The sequence below is a fragment of the Schistocerca cancellata genome, chromosome 4 (assembly GCF_023864275.1).
Source record: "Schistocerca cancellata isolate TAMUIC-IGC-003103 chromosome 4, iqSchCanc2.1, whole genome shotgun sequence".
NCBI lineage: Eukaryota > Metazoa > Arthropoda > Insecta > Orthoptera > Acrididae > Schistocerca > Schistocerca cancellata.
The window spans coordinates 282,246,363-282,266,183 of NC_064629.1; the positions used below are offsets into that span (position 1 = coordinate 282,246,363).

At 43.8% G+C, this 19,821-nt stretch overlaps 1 protein-coding gene across 1 annotated transcript in view; it reads right to left on the reverse strand.

The window, feature by feature from the left end:
• LOC126183546 (uncharacterized) overlaps positions 1-19,821 on the reverse strand; it is a 905,020-nt gene that overhangs the window by 272,787 nt on the left and 612,412 nt on the right. The window lies entirely within an intron of this gene.

The following is a 19,821-nucleotide window of genomic DNA, read 5'->3' on the forward strand; positions in this document are numbered from 1 at the left end:
CCTGTTTACTATAGTGAAGCCTTGGAGATCCCCCTCTTCCATTTGTACCCCCGACCCACCACCCCCACTTGCTTCCGTTAACAAATGAACAACTCATTTATGCCTCTGAGTATGTCCTACAACCTAATCCATTTTTAGTCAAATTGTATCATAAACTTTTCTCCCCAACACTATTTACTAGCTCACGGTTAGTTACTCGATCTACCCACCTAATGTCTGATAATCTTTTGTAGCACCAGAATTTAAAAGCTCCTATTATGCTCTCGATATGTACTGATTATTAGACTTATATTAATACCTTCTGCTGCTAACGGGCGTTGATATATATCGACGGGGACTCGAACCCGGGATCTCCTGCTTACATGGCAGACGCTCTATCCATCTGAGCCACCGACGGCACAGAGGGTAGCGCGACTGCAGGGACCGTCTCGCGCACGCCTCCCGCGAGACCCACATTCTCACCTTTTATGTCCACAGACTACATTCGTAGTGTCCCACCCCAACACACTCATTACTCGTGGAAGACATTCTTACCAAGTCCCGTAAGATTTCGGGGAATATGTGTGCATCTGCACAGAAGAAAAAGGTCACGGCCGGTGTTGCCAGAACTATATACTTAAATGGATATGATGTCTGTTCTTTCGGACATGTCTGAAAGAACAGAAAGAACAGACACCATATCCATATAAGTATATGTACTGATTATGTCCACTTTTCGCTCCCATATAAGGTTGTGAATTTTCCCACGCTTCTACTGACTTAAAGAGTCCACTATGTTAACAGCTCGCTCAATACGACCAGAGCAATATTTCCTCGAAAATACTTAAGAGAAGGTGGAGATATACGTTGTATAAAATAACTGCGTTTTCAAAAGGTGACTTCAGTTGAGACGTCCTTTTCTATGATATTGGTAGATACTGTTGATTCTTGAGATTCAGCGTTGGTAGTAACGCTGACTTCGCCAGGTGCCGGCGTTAAAAGCGGTTAAACGTTACTACTCATCCAGCGCTTACTACTTGGCTATAATATCGAGAACTATTCACTATTTCACACGCAGGTAAAGTTGGTATTCGATCTCTACTCTCTAATATGCATATCCAAAGTCTGGGATGCGTTAGCCTTTTCATTAACGAAGCAGGTATGCAGTATGGTGGAATCCTACGTCAGAAATTAAGTTGCTACTGTTGGAAAAAGTGTAAGGAGGTCACTATATTTAATTAACACACCCTAATAGATCAGTAACATTGTACCGGTGATATAAAAGGCTGGAGAATTGTTGGGGATTTAATTAAGATAATTATCAAGAAGTCCTCTGGCGGAACCGCATTTTACTATGTCTCATACTCGGCCGACTAAGTATCAGTAATAAGAAGGGTGAGGGGATTGATTGTCATATCGCGTATTGTCTTGACCCAGCTGCATGTTGAGACTTCCTGCCAGATTAAAACTGTGTGCTGGACCGGGACTCCAACACAGGACCTTTGCCTTTCGCGGGCAAGTTTCCCACCAACCGAGCAACCCGAGCAGGACTCATGTACCGTCCTCACGGTTTTACTTCCGCCAGTACCTCATCTCCAACGTTCCAAATTTTAAGCAAGTTATCCTGTGGAAATTGCAGGACTAGCACTACTGGAAGAAAGGCTATTGCGAAGACAGGGCTCAGCCACGGCCTGAGGAATGTTTCCAGAACGACTCTTTCTGTCTGCAGTGGTGTGTGCCCCGACATGAACCTTCTTGGCGGATTACAACTAAGTGCAGGACCGAGACTCGAAACCAGGACCTTTTGCCTTTTGGCTTTTCTGCGAAGTATGGAAGGTCCTGGCGGAAGTAAAGCTGTGAGGCCGGATAGCTTGGGTAGCTCAGTCGGTGGAGCACTTGCCCGCGAAAGGCATAAAGTTCGGGTTCAAGTTGTGTCCAGTACACAGTTGTAATCTACCAGGAAGTTTCATATCGGTGCACTCTGCTGCAGAGTGAAATATTCATCCCACTTACAAGTTTCTTAATATTGTGTTACATAATATGTAAGTTTATTATAACTAGTGAGTAAACTGTCCATCGAAAATGAATACGGTTCAAAATGGTTCAAATGGCTCTGAGCACTATCGGACTCAACTTCTGAGGTCATCAGTCCCCTAGAACTTAGAACTACTTAAACCTAACTAACCTACGGACATCACACACAACCATGCCCGAGGCAGGATTCGAACCTGCGCCCGCAGCGGTCTCGCGGTTCCAGACTGTAAAGCCTAGAACCGCTCGGCCACTCCGGCTGGCAAATGAATACGGTTTCATAAGTGTTTTTGACTTGGAACTCTTCTTCAAGTTGTGTCATGCCATCGTTTCTGTATCTCTCACGTAAAGATAAAGAAATAACGGTTAACGTTCCAGTACTGCACAGGAGGTCTGGCACTCCAAACAACATTAATACCCCATACACTGTTATGGACAGGTTTTCGGGCACGTGTACATGAAATACCAAAATACTGTATTTTGATTTAGAGACCGAGAAAGAATCAGATATATTATATTTCTATGTTAACGACGAAAATATTTCTGAGACCTCACTCATTATTTCATTGGGAGCTTGCGAGTACAATAAAATAAGAGAAATAAGAAGGAAAAATGTATATTCACCTAGGGTAATAATGTAGTTGGTTGGTTTGGGGAAGGAGACCAGACAGCGTGGTCATCGGTCTCATCGGATTAGGGAAGGATTGGGAAGGAAGTCGGCCGTGCCCTTGCAGAGGAACCATCCCGGCATTTGCCTGGGTTGATTTAGGGAAATCACGGAAAACCTAAATCAGGATGGCCGGACGCGGGATTGAACCGTCGTCCTCCCGAATGCGAGTCCAGTGTCTAACCACTGCGCCACCCCGCTCGGTGTAATAATGTAGACCTGAGTACTGTAATTTCCTGACTATGAGAAATACCTTGCTTCCAATGCTAATATGACTACTACAGGATTCTGTCTTTGAAATGGAAGATCGGTGCTTACATAATGATATCTTGCCCGGCAATAAGTTCAGCTCCACATGTAAAATGAACAACCAAGACACGAGGCCAGGAGACAAAAAAAAATTGAATTCCTGTAAACTGATTCGGAAACATATTAAACGAGGAGAACCTTCCATTTAAGCGCATACTTTAGTCAGTGTCGTTGTCGCTCACCTCCTCCAGGCTTAGTAATCCCGTGATGTTGGTCACAAGGTAAATTCTGCTTTAAGGGCTGTTAATTAATTTACGGGAGAAAGGCGTAAAACTTTATTAAACGAAGGGGAAGAAGCTAATTAATGGAAATGTTTTCTGTTCAGTGAAGCGGATCTTCATTTGACAGCGCAAAAATTTTGGGTTGGAATCTGGCTATGCGATTTTACTACAAGATGAGCGAAATTGTAGCAGTACATAGCTACTACAGACTTTGGCGAAAAGAGTAGCGTATGAGTTAAAATAGGGGACACAATAGAAAATTCACTTATAAGTTCGCGACATCCATTACTGTAACTGTGTACTTATCCAAGGTTTCATATTACGGTGGATATTATTCATAAAAGTACTGCAAGGAAGTTACGGTTCTTGGATGTGAATTTAATTTATAGATTATGCATATGCTAAATGTTAAATTTTCATTTACATTAATTTTTTTTACCTCTTAGGAAACAAAAACTAAAATCATACCCTATTGCGGTTAGAGATTGCAAAAGATTTGACATGGGATTGTTCTGTTTGTATGAATAAAATTTGCAGTGTTTCGAGACACATATCATCAAAGGATATATAGTAATGCTGTTGCATAAAAGCTTGGGTTTGAGCATCATGAAAAGACACTCGTTGGCAAGAGCTAAAGCTGAAATTCGAGGTACATAATGGTTTAAAGGCATTCCTCCCGAATTAAACGAATGAATCTCTCCTTACTGACCTTCTTAGCAGGTACTCTCATAAACTTTTATAATTTAAACTAACTTTCTGTACAATATATAGGTAACCTTTGCCCAGTAGTCCTTAAAACTCTTCGTCGCGTATTTCGTCAGTCACTTCAGTTATGGATGCGGGTCTAACCAAGACACTCGTGGTGCTCGGCCTGGATGGCGTCCTGGATGTGACAGATGATATCATGGTCCACACAAGCATTAACCAAAGCTCAATCGGCGCCCAAAACACATGACTCTGGGTCTGGATGGCGTCCTGATCTCAAGGTCCATACAAACACTCCGATGTCCTGCAGCGCCCCTCAAAGCATTGTGACTCAATTCTAGAAAGAAAGGTGGACCACTGTTTCGCTGAAAGTACAGGACGTTTGCAGGGGGTGTTGCGGGCGAACAAAAGGATGCATACAATGTACGAGGGACATTCCGAAATTGAATTTCGTCACTGTTTTTGAAAGAGGAGATTGTACATCAGGTGACACAAATAAACGCCATATGAATCCACTCCAGCTGCTGGTTCAACTACGGAAGGGGCGTGAGCAGATAAGGAAGAACGCATTCGCAGGGCACCAAAGAAGAGAAAGAGTATCAGCAGACTGTCGTAACCTAGGTTATTCCAGTGCACATCACGATTGCCGATGGATTTATACTGACCACGTGGTCGCCAAGTGTGTGCTGTTATCCCGTATGAATGGGCACGTGGGACTAGTGTGTCCATCATCCACGAACGCCTACAGACCGTGTACGGTGGAGAGGTCATGTCTCCTCAGATGGTTGGTCGCTGGTGTTACATGTTCTGAGAAGGGCTTTCACCTCTTCCCTGCACTAAATGCAGAAATCTCTGGATGTCACTTCCAAACTAATGCTGCAGTGGAGCAGGCTGTGTGACAGTTCCTTGCATCGCAGGGCACCATGTCATACCAGAGTGCTCGCCCGGCTAGCCGCGCGATCTAACGCGCTGCTTCCCGAGCGGGAAGGGGTGCCGGTCCCAGGCACGAATCCTCCCGGCGGATTAGTGTCGAGGTCCGGCGCGCTGGCCAGCCTGTGGATGGTTTTCAAATCGGTTTGCCATCTGCCTCGGCGAATGCGGGCTGGTTCCTCTTATTCCGTTTCAGTTACACTATGTCGGCGATTGCTGCGCAAACACAGTCTCCACGTACGAGTACACCATAATTACTCTACCACGCAAATATTTGGGGTTACACTCGTCTGGTATGAGACGTTCCCCGGGGGGGGGGGGGGGGGGGGGAAGAGGGGGGTATCCAGTGGGAGACGAACCGCACAATAATCCTGGGTTCGGTGCGGGGCGGTGGTGAGGTGGTGACAATGTCCAAAAATAGTGCAAGGTGTATATTTCATATTTGTATTGGGCAATAACATTTCTGTGTGAAAAATTGTGACGGAACTTGCGTTCGGAATGTCCCTTGTCTCAGACCATTGTGACAGACGACAAAAAAAGGTATCGCGGTCCCGATTTTAATTTCATGCAAACATCCTCCATTCGAAAATATCTCTGCCATCTGCCTGAGAGAATACCCAGTTTGCCAATCGGGCTGCAGTGCTTCAGGTTGTTTTCTCCAGCAACATGTGACATACAGATTGTGTCATAATTCTTTTTTATTTATAAAAAGCTATTCTCAACTCCGTAACTCCCGTGGTTATACTTATCGTGTTGGTGTTCAGGGCTGTAGTTCACCGATCCATCTTATGTCAGAAGGGATCTTAATTTTATAAATAGTGAACACTTTTTAGTAAGGTTTTGTTTATTATTGTTCAGTACAAAAACAGACAAAAAATGGTTCAAATGGCTCTGAGCACTATGGGACTTAACTTCTGAGGTCATCAGTCCCCTAGAACTTAGAACTACTTAAACCTAACTAACCTAAGGACGTCACACACATCCATGCCCGAGGCAGGATTCGAACCTGCGACCGTAGCGGTCGCGCGGTTCCAGACTGAAGCGCCTACAACCGCTCGGCCACACCGGCCGGCTTGATATCTAGCACCACTTGCACATGGCTTAGACAGTGTTGCCAATATACTATTTAATAAAATTTGAACATCGGGATCACTGGCCAACTAACTCAACACTCTATCACTATCCTAGCAGAAACTCAAACACAACTCCACAACTTAAACTTCAAAACAAAGGTGACAAATCCACAGCAACTGGAGCACAACTCGCGAAGTAAAAACTTATGTTTGTAATTAGCTGTATCTCTGTAAACAATAAAAATTGAACAGATGTTATTTGGAACGTTTTACTGGAATTAGTCTATTCAACTACCTCCTAAAATATTTACCATTCCTCGTGAAACACCGTGTATAGTTCTATTTACAACAACTGCAGCTGACCCTGCATCTGTGTGGTGTAAAGTATTTCCCAAACGAAATAAATTTTATTTTGTTAACGTACACCTATCTTCTAGGTCCATTTAATGACAGAATCTCGCATGAAAGTCGTGCCCCACGGAGTTTACACGGAAACGTCCGATTCTGGTCTCCTTGCCTTCCAAATTTAGTACATGTCTCAAATCTTTTTGCGAAAAGTTTCAACGCCAAAATTAACGAGCGTTGGATCACTGTGCTCGTCTTTTCAAGAGCTTTTGAATCCCGTTTCGATACCTTAACAGTTTTCGAAATAAAAGGGGTGTAAGTCCCACATCATTCACCCTGTACACTGCGCAAGCAACCGTACAGTCCGCGGCAGACAATTTCAAGAAACTTCGTGTGAACATAAGCTGTCGTATCACACCCACCTGACAGTCCAGAGTTGTACATATAAGGGACTTAATTATGGAGACCGGCGAAATATTTTTAATTATCAGATGCAAAGATTTAAACAGTACTTCACGAAAGTATATGAAATTGTAGTAGCATTCGTTTACAGAGAAAGAATACTTTAGTTTTGCTTGACACATGACAGTTCCAGTTCTGAAACCATTAACAGGAATGCGTCAAAGACGTTCAACAATACTTCGCGAACGTATATCACATTGTGGTAGCGCTCGTTTACGGGGAAAGAACACTTAGTTTTGGCTAACACACGACAGTTTCAATTCTTCTCGTGCGCGTACCTGAATGTATTGACACGAACGCGCCGAATACAATATATCGTGTGGCCTTTTCGCAGAATGCTTAACGGTGGAAACATTAAACGCAATAACGGCCGGAGCATCGCGCACAAGAGACGAGCGAGAGAAAGCAGAGCCGATCGACAGGCTCCCATTTACTAAATTCCCTTAATAGCCGCCTGCCGCGTGGCAACAATTAAGCGCCGGCCATTTAAGTATTTAATATGTGCTAAACGGCCGCGCCGCGCTCGGATATGACACGCCCCGCGCCAGCGCGCTCCATAACTTTTTTTTTTAATTTGGGGGGGGGGGGGGGGGGGAGAGGACGTGGGTTGGTCCAACAGTGTTAAGTGCAGCTGCCGCGCCGAAAAACTTCATTAACAAACACTAGCCACAGGTACGGCTAAAAAATAAACCAAGTTATGGCGCGTTTTGGACGTCTCACACGCTTCTAATTTGTTCAGCATGTGCCGCCCATGGATATAATTTAATAAACACCACACAATATTTACGTTTTTCGATATCCAGCCTGTTGGTATGGGATTCTGAGCCAGTATTATTACCAGGTCACTCAACTCTGTGGTACAACTATTTTTCTACGTTCATTTATCGACAGAATGGTAAAAGACGAAGTTCTACTACCATTGTGCGTAAAGCAAATCCTAATGGAGGAAGTAAATGCTTTGGGCGGGTTATTAACAGACCATTTGAGCCGAATAAAACACCGAGTAAAATGTTCAATTCACATTTATGTCTTTCCAGATGGCGCAGTGGCTCTGTTAGAAACGAATGGAGGAGGAACTCTGACTTCCTCAGCGAGCGTAGTCTGACCTCTTGTTAAGAGGGCAGATATTATCCACACATGGGCGACAGCCTGAGGTCGATGTGGTACCAGTGCCAATACGACCGTCTGAGCCGTCCGTAGATAGTCGCAGGAGACGAATCCCAGAAAATAATTACTTGAATCGGGTTTAATGATATTCATCTGAATTACTACTCAAAGAAAGCACTGGGGTAACTAGCATATGAGGCCGGGGCGCGAGTCCTGGTTGCAGCTTCCGCGAGGGCTGTTTTGTGACAGGGGAAACAGAAGAGGAAGAGTAAAAGCAAAACGAAAGAAAGACGCGGGAGATAAATAAGGAAAATGTAAAGAAGAAGAAGAATTATGGAGTGGACTGGAGGCCACTAAAATGGGAAAGGGGCAGAGATGTATGACAGGGTGTAACGAACAGATACGGCTGGTTGGTTGGTTGGTTGGTTGGTTTGGGGAAGGAGACCAGACAGCGTGGTCATCGGTCTCATCGGATTAGGGAAGGATTCGGAAGGAAGTCGGCCGTGCCCTTTCAGAGGAACCATCCCAGCATTTGCCTGCAGTGATTTAGGGAAATCACGGAAAACCTAAATCAGGATGGCCGGACGCGGGATTGAACCGTCGTCCTCCCGAATGTGAGTCCAGTGTGATACGGCTGGGCTGTGTTGGTCAATAATTCCATAAGACCTACCTCTCCCTCGTACACAGACTCTTGTTTCTCGTTTTCAGCTACTAGAGTGAATCACTCTCGTTATGCCAATTGAAATACGCAACATCGGCAGTTAAAAAAAAGACAAAGGAATCACGTTAGGGAAAGAAACTTCCAGGTAGATAAACCTGTGTGTCGGACTGAGACTCTGAACTGGGATCTTTTGGTTTCCTGGGCAAGAGCTCTGCTACTACGGTCCAGTTGTCACTCACTCCGTCTTGTCCCAGCCCTCGCTTCCCGCTCATTTTGCTCCTAACGCCCACGCATACTCCCCCTTCCCTGCCCAAAACGAAAGCAGTGACAATGACCCATTCATATCGTTCCCATGCACACCTAATACGTCTCCTATCCTTCCCATGCGTACTGGCACTTCGTCAACCTGTGTAACTCCAAAAAACACCAGTCTTATCTACATCAGATTCCACCAAACTGAATAGCTTTTTGTAGAATTCTAGCTCATCATTTAATAGCGTTAATTATAAAATTCTTAGGACGAAGAGGCAGCAGTGTGTCTGCTACCACCGCCAACTCCAGGGAGACCCGTCTGGAGGTCGCGATGTTTTCATGGCTACCCGGTGATCCACTAAGACGACGTAAGCGGCGCTGGCAATTGGGTGCAGAGCAGCGTGGGCGTCGCAATGAACGAAGCGCCGCTAATTGTATTTGGGCCTCGCCGCTGACAGCGGGCGCGTTCTCACTGCCAATCACTTGCCACCCGGGCACGACAGCCAAGTACTTCGATATTTAAACGTAATCCTGCTAATTGGAGGAGACCGCGATTAGTTGCTATCTGGTGGGCTTCTCGAACACTGCCGCAGCGGCGGAGTGGTGTGAAATCCTGCAGCCACTGGAACGAAGCTGTCAGCAGCTCCTAGCGGGGAACGGTGCAGATTGCGGTATTCCTCTTTTATAGTCCAGCCTTGCCCCTAAATGCACATATGTCTATCTCTTGTGTTGCCAATGTGCCTCTCACAAGGGGAAGGCCTGAGACACGGCCAACCGATTCAGCTCAAATTTGGCAGGTCGCTTGTGTACAACCTACAACGAAGGAATCTAAGATATTTTGGGTCAACACCCCCGCAATTTTGAAAAACTCACCCCTAAAGGTTATGACGAGCAATCGACTCAAAATTGGCGGGATCGATAGATAATTCTAAATAGAGCATTTTTCGTCATCAGGTATAGGGTCCGAAAATGCATACTTTTCCAGAAATCGAGGTAAGAAACTTTTACAACTGCCGCTTCTGTACCCACATGGTAAACGCTTTTCGCCGACAGCACCGATAGCGCAACGGCCAAGGTAACTGGCTGGGACTTGGAGAACCCGGGTTCGAATTTCGAAGAAACCTAGCGGATGCTGTTCTATTCGTTTGTATTTTTCCATATCTCAGTTAATAGGGATAAGAGGGCTAATAACGTGAGTATGATTATCATTCCTAATTGATTTACTTATATTATTAACCCTCCTATCCCTATCAATTGAGATATGGAAAAATACAAACGAAAAGAATAACATCCGCTACTTTTCTTCGAGATTCGAACCCGGGTTTTCCGATTCCCAGCCAATTACCTTGGCCATTGCGCCATCGGCGCTGTCGGCGAAAGGCGATTACCGTGTGGGTACAGAAGCGGCAGTTGTAAAAGTTTCTTTCCTCGATTTCTGCAAAAATTTTGCGTTTGCGGACCTCATACCTGATGATGAAAAATGCTCTATTTACAATTATCTATCGATCCCGCCAACTTTGAGTCGATTGCTCGTCATAACCTTTAGGGGCGATTTTTCAAAATTGCGGGGGTATTGACCCAAAATATCTTAGATTCCTTCGTTTTAAGTTGTACACAAGCGACCTGCCAAATTTGAGCTGAATCGGTTGGCCGTGTCTGAGGCCTTCCCCTTGTCAGTTAAGTAATTCAATTATGTTACACGCGCACCGCGTCTTCCCCTGTACAACTTCGGAAAAAGTCTTATAAATTAGCGTTAGTATGAAAACAAAGGAACTCTTCCTTTTAAACATACGTCTTTACATTCACACGGGAAGAATAAGGAAGCAGACGAAGTATGGACTGTGCAGCCAATGAGAGGATCCACATTAACACCCGGAAGATGCTCGTCTGCCCCCACATCTCCCATTAACTTGATTCCAAACACCCCACTGTATGCCTATCCTTCAAACAATGACCTGTTGCCACCCTTCAAACAATGACCTGTTGCCACGCCTATATCAGCACATCTCTCTAATCCCAAGCACCCCACACCCATTCCAAGGGTAATTTTAATTGTCTTTCCCACCATATCGACTCATTCATCCCTTCCCAGATGAAATCTCACTTCTCTCTAAACAGAACCTAACTCTCCCGACACCCTCAAGTTGCCAGATCCGGATGAAATCACAATTCGGGTTTACAGAAAGTATCCATCGGCATTGGTCTCTTACTTAGCTCGCATTTATCTTCCACCTAGCGCAAAGTCCCAGTGACTGACAAAAAGTTCTAGTGACTACCTTGTATAAGATGGGTAAAAAAAAAAAAATGACCCGCAGCATTTCAAATCAATTTCATTAACGTCGGTTTTCTGAAGAAGTCTACCGAATATTATAAATTCGAATTTAATACATGAAGACGGTCGACGAGGGCAAAGTAGGGTATGTAATACAACACCCTGCAGAAAATAATCAAGCCCTGTATTCTATATCTAAGAAGGCAAAAGTGTATTACGCGGAAGCCATCGCAGTTACGGAAGCAGTAAAATACGGTGGATCTTGCACACGAAGCAATATGGTGGTGTTAACCGATTCCATAAGTTTACTAAAGAGCCTTAAACAACAAAATGGAACAAAAATGTGTCGCCTATAATTATAGGCATTATTAAACAAAGCGTTACAACTAGCAGGCGTGACTAGTAACATATCCGTTATTGATTCCAGGACACAGTGGCATCTTTCATAATGAAAGACGTAGTATATCGCTTTGCGAAGAGAGCAATGAACTGCAGCTAAATCCTAAATTGCCGACTTCATTATAAAGAAATGCTGAACTTAATCAATGAAAACGTAATAAACAACTAGCAGGCGCAATGACATTAGAACAAGATATCAAAAGAAGTACAATATGGCCCGATGCAACCTAAAATTTCATTACCCCGTGATTTACTGATTGGTACAGAAGCAGACGATATTTGACGATTATGCACATACGTTTAAATCAGAGCAAATTACCAACCAACCTGTTCCGAATAGGACTGAAAGACTCTCCTTTAGGTGATTTAAGCAATGAAAAAGGAGACGTGAATCATCTGCAGTTCTGGCTCAAAACGGCTCTGAGCACTATGCGACTTAACTTCTGAGGTCATCAGTCGCCTAGAACTTAGAACTAATTAAACCTAACTAACCTAAGGACTTCACACACATCCATGCCCAAGGCAGGATTCGAACCTGCGACCGCAGAGGTCGTGCGGTTCCGGACTGAAGCGCCTAGAACCGCTCAGCCACCGCGGCCGGCAATGATTATATACACTTCTGGCCATTAAAATTGCTACACCACGAAGATGACGTACTACAGACGCGAAATTTAACCGACAGGAAGAAGATGCTGTGATATGCAAATGATTAGCTTTTCAGAGCATTCACACAAGGTTGGCGCCGGTGGCGATACCTACAACGTGCTGACAGGAGGAAAGTTTCCAATCGATTTGTCATACACAAACAGCTATTGACCGGCGTTGCCTGGTGCAACGTTATTGTGATGCCTCGTGTAAGGAGGAGAAATGCGTACCATCACGTTTCCGACTTTGATAAAGGTCAGGTTGTAGCCTATCGCGATTGGGGTTTATCGTATAGCGACATTGCTGCTCGCGTTGGTCGAGATCCAATGACTGTTAGAAGAATATGGAATCGGTGGGTTCAGGAGGGTAATACGGAACGCCGTGCCGGATCCCAACGGCCTCGCGTCACTACCAGTCGAGATGACAGGCATCTTTCCGCATGGCTGTAACGGATCGTGCAGCCACGTCTCGATCCCTGAGTCAACAGATAGGGACGTTTGCAAGACAACAACCATATGCACGAACAGTTCGACGACGTTTGCAGCAGCATGGACTATCAGCTCAGAGACCATGGCTGCGGTTACCCTTGACGCTGCGTCACAGAGAGGAGCGCCTGCGATGGTGTACTCAACGACGAACCTGGGTGCACGAATGGCAAAACGTCATTTTTTCGGATGAATCCAGGTTCTGTTTATAGCATCATGATGGTCGAATCCGTGTTTGGCGTCATTGCGGTGAACGCACATTGGAAGCGTGTATTCGTCATCGCCATACCGGCGTATGCCCGGTGTGATGGTATGGGGTGCCATTGGTTACACGTCTCGGTCACCTCTTGTTCGCATTGAGGGCACTTTGAACAGTGGACGTTACATTTCAGATGTGTTACGACCCGTGGCTCTACCCTTCATTCGATCCCTGCGAAACCCTACATTTCAGCTGGATAATGCACGACCGCATGTTGCATGTCCTGTACGGGCCTTTCTGGATACAGAAAATGTTCGACTGCTGCCCTGGCCAGCACATTCTCCAGATCTCTCAACAATTGAAAAGTTTGGTCAATGGTGGCGGAGCAACTGGCTCGTCAGAATACGCCAGTCACTACTCTTGATAAAATGTGGTATCGTGTTGAAGCTGCATGGGCAGCTGTACCTGTACACGCCGTCAAAGCTCTGTTTGACTCAATGCCCAGACGTATCAAGGCCGTTATTACGGCCAGAGGTGATTGTTCTGGGTACTGATTTCTCATGATCTATGCACCCAAATTGCGTGAAAATGTAATCAAAATGGTCCAAATGACTCTGAGCACTATGGGACTGGACTTCCGAGGTCATCAGTCCCCTAGAACTAAGAACTACATAAACCTAACTAACCGAAGGACATCACACCCATCCATACCCGAGGCGGGATTCGAACCTGCGACCGTAGCGGTGGCGCGGTTCCAGACTGAAGCGCCTAGAACCGCTCGGCCACTCCGGCCGAACAAAATGTAATCACATGTCAGTTCTAGTATAATATATTTGTCTAATGAATACCTGTTTATCATCTGCATTTCTTCTTGGTGTAGCAATTTTAATGGCCAGTAGTGTAGAACCACGGACATCATCGTCATCAAAATGGGAAGCACTTAATCATCACTGTTTCATCATATAACTCTTGGTGTATGCCTGTAAATTGTCTTCATCAGTGGCTGAACAGCAGCAAGTAGGTCTCTTCCACCCCACCCCCAATGCATATTATACATTCAAGCCTCGCCGCATTTTTCTGTCTGTATGAGAGGGCTGATGTCAGATTATGGTTTTTGCTAACAGATAGACTGATTCACCAGGAAGATTTGTGTATATAATGTATTACCGGTACCGCCACGCCAGGCAAGTCGTCCGGCCATGGATACTTAGTGAGCCGTGCGACATAAATAGATGTTATTTCAAAATAAGGGCTTTACTTTTTCATAGTTGTTTGTAGATTCAGAACGAACGTCTTGCAGAATGTTGAAGTTTTTAACTTTCTAATAACTAAAAAGGGGCTAAGAAAGCATGTGTATGTACACGTTGCCCAACATTTTAAGCGGAGGAATAGCAGTCTTTTTCATTCACACAAATTATTTTACCCCTGCCAGCGAGGTATCCCGACTAAAAAGTGTGCCATTATGAATCTAATCAGAATTTAGAATATGCTGCAGGGATCTGGCAGTTTATTTGAGAAATGTTACGACACTCTTCCTTTCATCTGCAGTGTAATAACCCTAACTGATATTTGATCTTACTTGTAATATGACGGCTTGATATCAATTTACACCAACAATACGATTTATTGAATGCACGTACGCTGTTAAATAGTGGCAGATAGTCTAGTCTTCAGTGTACACAGTTAAGAAATGCTTTTACCATCACGTCTGTTTGTAAACTCTGCAAGTTAGGAACATTTTCACGTCTGACAGCTATACCGTAACAGGTTTAGACGCGAATAAATAAAATATTGGCGCAAGAATAGGGTGTCTGTTAAGATGACGTCATCCAAGATAAACTCAAGAAATACATGGATGGAATCAAATGTTCTCTAAAACCAAAAGAAGTTGGAATCAGCCCGAGGACTGGTTCGTTGCAGCTCTCCACCCAAGTCTATCTTGTGCAAGTCTCTACATGCACACGTAACTACTGCACCCTACATCCACCTCAACCTGTTTGCTGTACCAAAACCTTGTTCTTCCTCTGCAGTTTTTACAGCTTACACTTCCCCCCACTATCACATTAACTATTCCTTGCCACAGCGGGATGCGTCCTGTCAGCCGATGCCTTCTTTAACTCAAGATGTACCATAAAGATCTTTTCTCTCCGGCTCGGTTCAGTACTTCTTCAGTGGTTATGAGATCACCTATTTTATCCTCAGCAATCTTCTTTAGCAGAACATTAAAAAGCTGTTCTCGTCTCACTTCTCCAAAGGCTACATTCCTGACTAATACTTTCATAAAAGACTTCTTGACACTTAAATTTATGCTAGAAGTTACTGCTCTTGGTCAAAAATGCTTTACTTGCAATTGGCGTTCTACATTTTATATCCACTTTACTCGTGACATCACCAGTGATAAATATCAGTACTCATCACTACGTTTAGTGTCTCATTTCCCTTAACATCGTTTTACTCAATTCGTCAACGGTGCATTACCTTTGTTTTACCTTCGTTGACGTTCACATCAAAAAATATTTTTAGGACACTATCCATTCCATTCAATAGATATTTCAAGTCCTTTACCATTTCTAACAACGTTATCAGCAAACTTTAAAAACGTTATTTCTTCGTCCTAAACCTAAATTCCCTTTCCAAATTTCTTCTTTATTACCTTTACTGCCTGCTCTATATACAGACTGAATCGTTTAGAGGATAGACAACATCGTTATGTCACTCTTTCTCATTGGGTTTATCTTACGTGAGAAACAATCTTTAGGAACTGTATATTGACTCCAGGTTAACAAAAATCTTTTGGTATTATTTTGTTTCAGCAGTATCACTAGTCACAACAGATAACTTATTAAAAACAGTTTCGTACTAGAGAACCCCTGGAAAAGTTTATAGGATGTGTTTATTCAGGAAGAGGACATGATGCCGAGAAAATTGTACGATATAACATTGGTCAACAACCATTTTACATCTCGTGTTTGTTACAGTTCATATGGTTGTGGAATCGAATGTACTCTCGAAATGTGGTATTACTTAAAGCTTTAGAGATATTTAAAATTATGTATTTTTTCCCTTTTCAGCCCATTTATTTTATTTCTTTATACAGGGTGTTTCAAAGATGACCGGTATATTTGAAACGGCAATAAAAACTAAACGAGCAGCGATAGAAATACACCGTTTGTTGCAATATGCTTGGGACAACAGTACATTTTCAGGCAGACAAACTTTCGAAATTACAGTAGTTACAATTTTCAACAACAGATGGCGCTGCGGTCTGGGAAACTCTATAGTACGATATTTGCCACATATCCACCATGCGTAGCAATAATATGGCGTAGTCTCTGAATGAAATTACCCGAAACCTTTGACAACGTGTCTGGCGGAATGGCTTCACATGCAGATGAGATGTACTGCTTCAGCTGTTCAATTGTTTCTGGATTCTGGCGGTACACCTGGTGTTTCAAGTGTCCCCACAGAAAGAAGTCACAGGGGTTCATGTCTGGCGAATAGGGAGGCCAATCCACGCCGCCTCCTGTATGTTTCGGATAGCCCAAAGCAATCACACGATCATCGAAATATTCATTCAGGAAATGAAAGACGTCGGCCGTGCGATGTGGCCGGGCACCATCTTGCATAAACCACGAGGTGTTCGCAGTGTCGTCTAAGGCAGTTTGTACCGCCACATATACACGAAGAATGTCCAGATAGCGTGATGCAGTAATCGTTTCGGATCTGAAAAATGGGCCAATGATTCCTTTGGAAGAAATGGCGGCCCAGACCAGTACTTTTTGAGGATGCAGGGACGATGGGACTGCAACATGGGGCTTTTCGGTTCCCCATATGCGCCAGTTCTGTTTATTGACGAAGCCGTCCAGGTAAAAATAAGCTTCGTCAGTAAACCAAATGCTGCCCACATGCATATCGCCGTCATCAATCCTGTGCACTATATCGTTAGCGAATGTCTCTCGTGCAGCAATGGTAGCGGCGCTGAGGGGTTGCCGCGTTTGAATTTTGTATGGATAGAGGTGTAAACTCTGGCGCATGAGACGATACGTGGACGTTGGCGTCATTTGGACCGCAGCTGCAACACGGCGAACGGAAACCCGAGGCCGCTGTTGGATCACCTGCGTGTTGCCCTCTGTGGTTGCCGTACGCGGTCGCCCTACCTTTCCAGCACGTTCATCCGTCACGTTCCCAGTCCGTTGAAATTTTTCAAACAGATCCTTTATTGTATCGCTTTTCGGTCCTTTGGTTACATTAAACCTCCGTTGAAAACTTCGTCTTGTTGCAACAACACTGTGTTCTAGGCGGTGGAATTCCAACACCAGAAAAATCCTCTGTTCTAAGGAATAAACCATGTTGTCTACAGCACACTTGCACGTTGTGAACAGCACACGCTTACAGCAGAAAGACGACGTACAGAATGGCGCACCCACAGACTGCGTTGTCTTCTATGTCTTTCACATCACTTGCAGCGCCATCTGTTGTTGAAAATTGTAACTACTGTAATTTCGAAAGTTTGTCCGCCTGAAAATGTACTGTTGTCCCAAGCATATTGCAACAAACGGTGTATTTCTATCGCTGCTCGTTTCGTTTTTATTGCCGTTTCAAATATACCGGTCATTTTTGAAACACCCTGTATATTCAAAATATATGTGGTGTCACTATAAAGTTACGTTATTATTTTTTTTGTTACATATTGTCATATTTAAGAACAGTCGATAGGTGCCGAGAAAGTTTAATTTGTCAGATTCTTTGCCACAACATTTAGAGGTAATGATATAAGTTTGAATTCAAAGATGTGTAGTGGCAATAAACTTCCTCCAGTACGTTTGGTTTATTCACTAAATATGAAGGATAAACATGAAAGCATTGTCTTACTACTGGAGGCCATCAAATGCATAGAATATGCTTTGATGATCTGCTGTCGTTTAAATATTGCTGCGTAACTTATAGGATTACATGTTAGTTTCACAAAATACTGTTTTCTGTATTTTTGGGGCAGCCGAGACATAAAAAACCACTAAATCGTTAGGGAATGGCCTAATTAGACAAATGTATTGAAGGAAAGGAAAATGATACGAACAAACCATTGGCTGTGTTACATTAAGTCATACTGCCCCATTCTACATTAACGTAGACCATATTAAGTATTTTTGCAAAGCCTCTTGATAAACAGGATCGCTTTTCAATTCTTTTAAGCAAGCTTTTCCCAGTGTCAGTGAGATCAAGTTGAAACAAGATATGTTTTTTGGGCCACCGATAAAAAAATTGTTCACGGATGAGAGCTTTGAAGTTAAACTAACGAATGTCGAGTTACATGCTCGGACTTTTTTCAAAGCCACTGCTCAACGCTTTTCGTCCAAACGAAGATAAGAGACTTATTCTCCCATAGTGATGAAACTGTTGGAGAAGTAAGACGAACTGGAGTGTAAAATATCATTAAATTACACTTCTTACATTCGCCCCTTACTTGTTTCCGTACAGTTTGTGTGCTGTTAGTGATAAACATGGTGAACGCTCTCTCTAAGACATTCTTACCCTTCGAAATCGCTATCAAGGACGCTAGAACCCTTCAGTGATGAGCGATTTCTCTTGATTTTTGCATAGAGTGATTGATGAGACATTTTAGAAAAAAAAAGAATCCTCATTTCATTTCTCCAAGTAAATGAACATAAAACTTTTAATATATCAACATTTCTAATTATGACGACTGTTTTGATAGTATATGCTACATTATCTGTAATGTGACGATTGTTTTGATGTTCCATGTAAGTGGGTAAGTGTTCCTAGTGGTCCAGCAGTTGGAGCGCTAGACTCCGGCCCTGGAGGTCCCGGGTTCGGTCCCGGATAGGAGCGGGGATTTTTCCTGTTCCAACCTCTCCAGGACGGCTCCAGGTCCGCTCAGCCTGCTATCAGACTTGAGCACCTGCGATCTTTCCCGGGGGTAAAAGGCTGTCAGGGCGCTGGGCTCGCCACATCCCCCTCCTAGTGCCAAAGCGAACCGGAGTCCGCAGTCTATCAGCAATAACGCAGGAGCCCGTTCAAGCGTTGAGCTATACAGACTTTGCCTTTATGTTTGTAATATTCTTTGGTTTATTATTTTGTCCATGTCGGATCCTCTTGAAGACAGTGGCCGTTAAGGGTTGTTGTTGAAGAACGCCATTACCGGGTTGGGCTACCATGCCCATCTTCAGATGCCTAACTGAAGCAGTTATGTTCGTCAGCAGCCTACTGTCCATTCCCGTACTCGAGAATATTAGAGTATTTAGCGTTAGTAAAATGTATTCGCAAATTGCGAAAACGATTATACACGTGCTTTACGAATGATTAATGACAAATGAAAATTTGTGCCGGAACAGGACTCGAACCCGAAATTCCTGCTTAACGGGAGCGGTCGTCTTAACCTGTATTTCATACCAAAGCAAGGCAAAACGACGAGAATAACCAAGTCCCTCCGCGTGCGGCAGTCAATGGAACATGTGCGAGCATGGGACGTAGACACTGTGACGTATGGAAGTTTGGGTCGGTCCAAGAGGTACGCGTAGATACCCAAAGTGGTTAAGCCAACTGCTAGCATTAATCAGGGTTCGAATACCAGTCCGTCAAAATTTCCATTAATCATTGCTTATTTATACATCTGGTGTATAATCTGCCAATACATTTCGTTACTTTAACCCGGCTGTAGATATTCGGCGTGAGCCCTTCATGCATGTCTGAAAGACGTTACATTAGACTATACAGACAATGAAAAATACAAACTTTGTCAACCAGTATTTAGCGTTACTTTGTATGTAGTGTAGATAGTATAAACATGTCAATGCCTGAATTTGAACAATTTAAGTGTATATCACTTTTTTGCTTCATATCTTATCAAATCAGGTAGATTAGCACGATTTTTGGTATGCACACAAAATATAAAGTGGCGCTAAATATTCTACCGTTGTTACGCACTACAGGAGCGGAGGGCATACTGCTGACGAATATACTCTTGTAATTAAAGAATTTTGCTGCCTCAAGACTGAAATCAGAGCTCGAATTCGGCAAACATGTCAAAATGAAACTTTTGAAAAGTTTTCTGTTGGTTG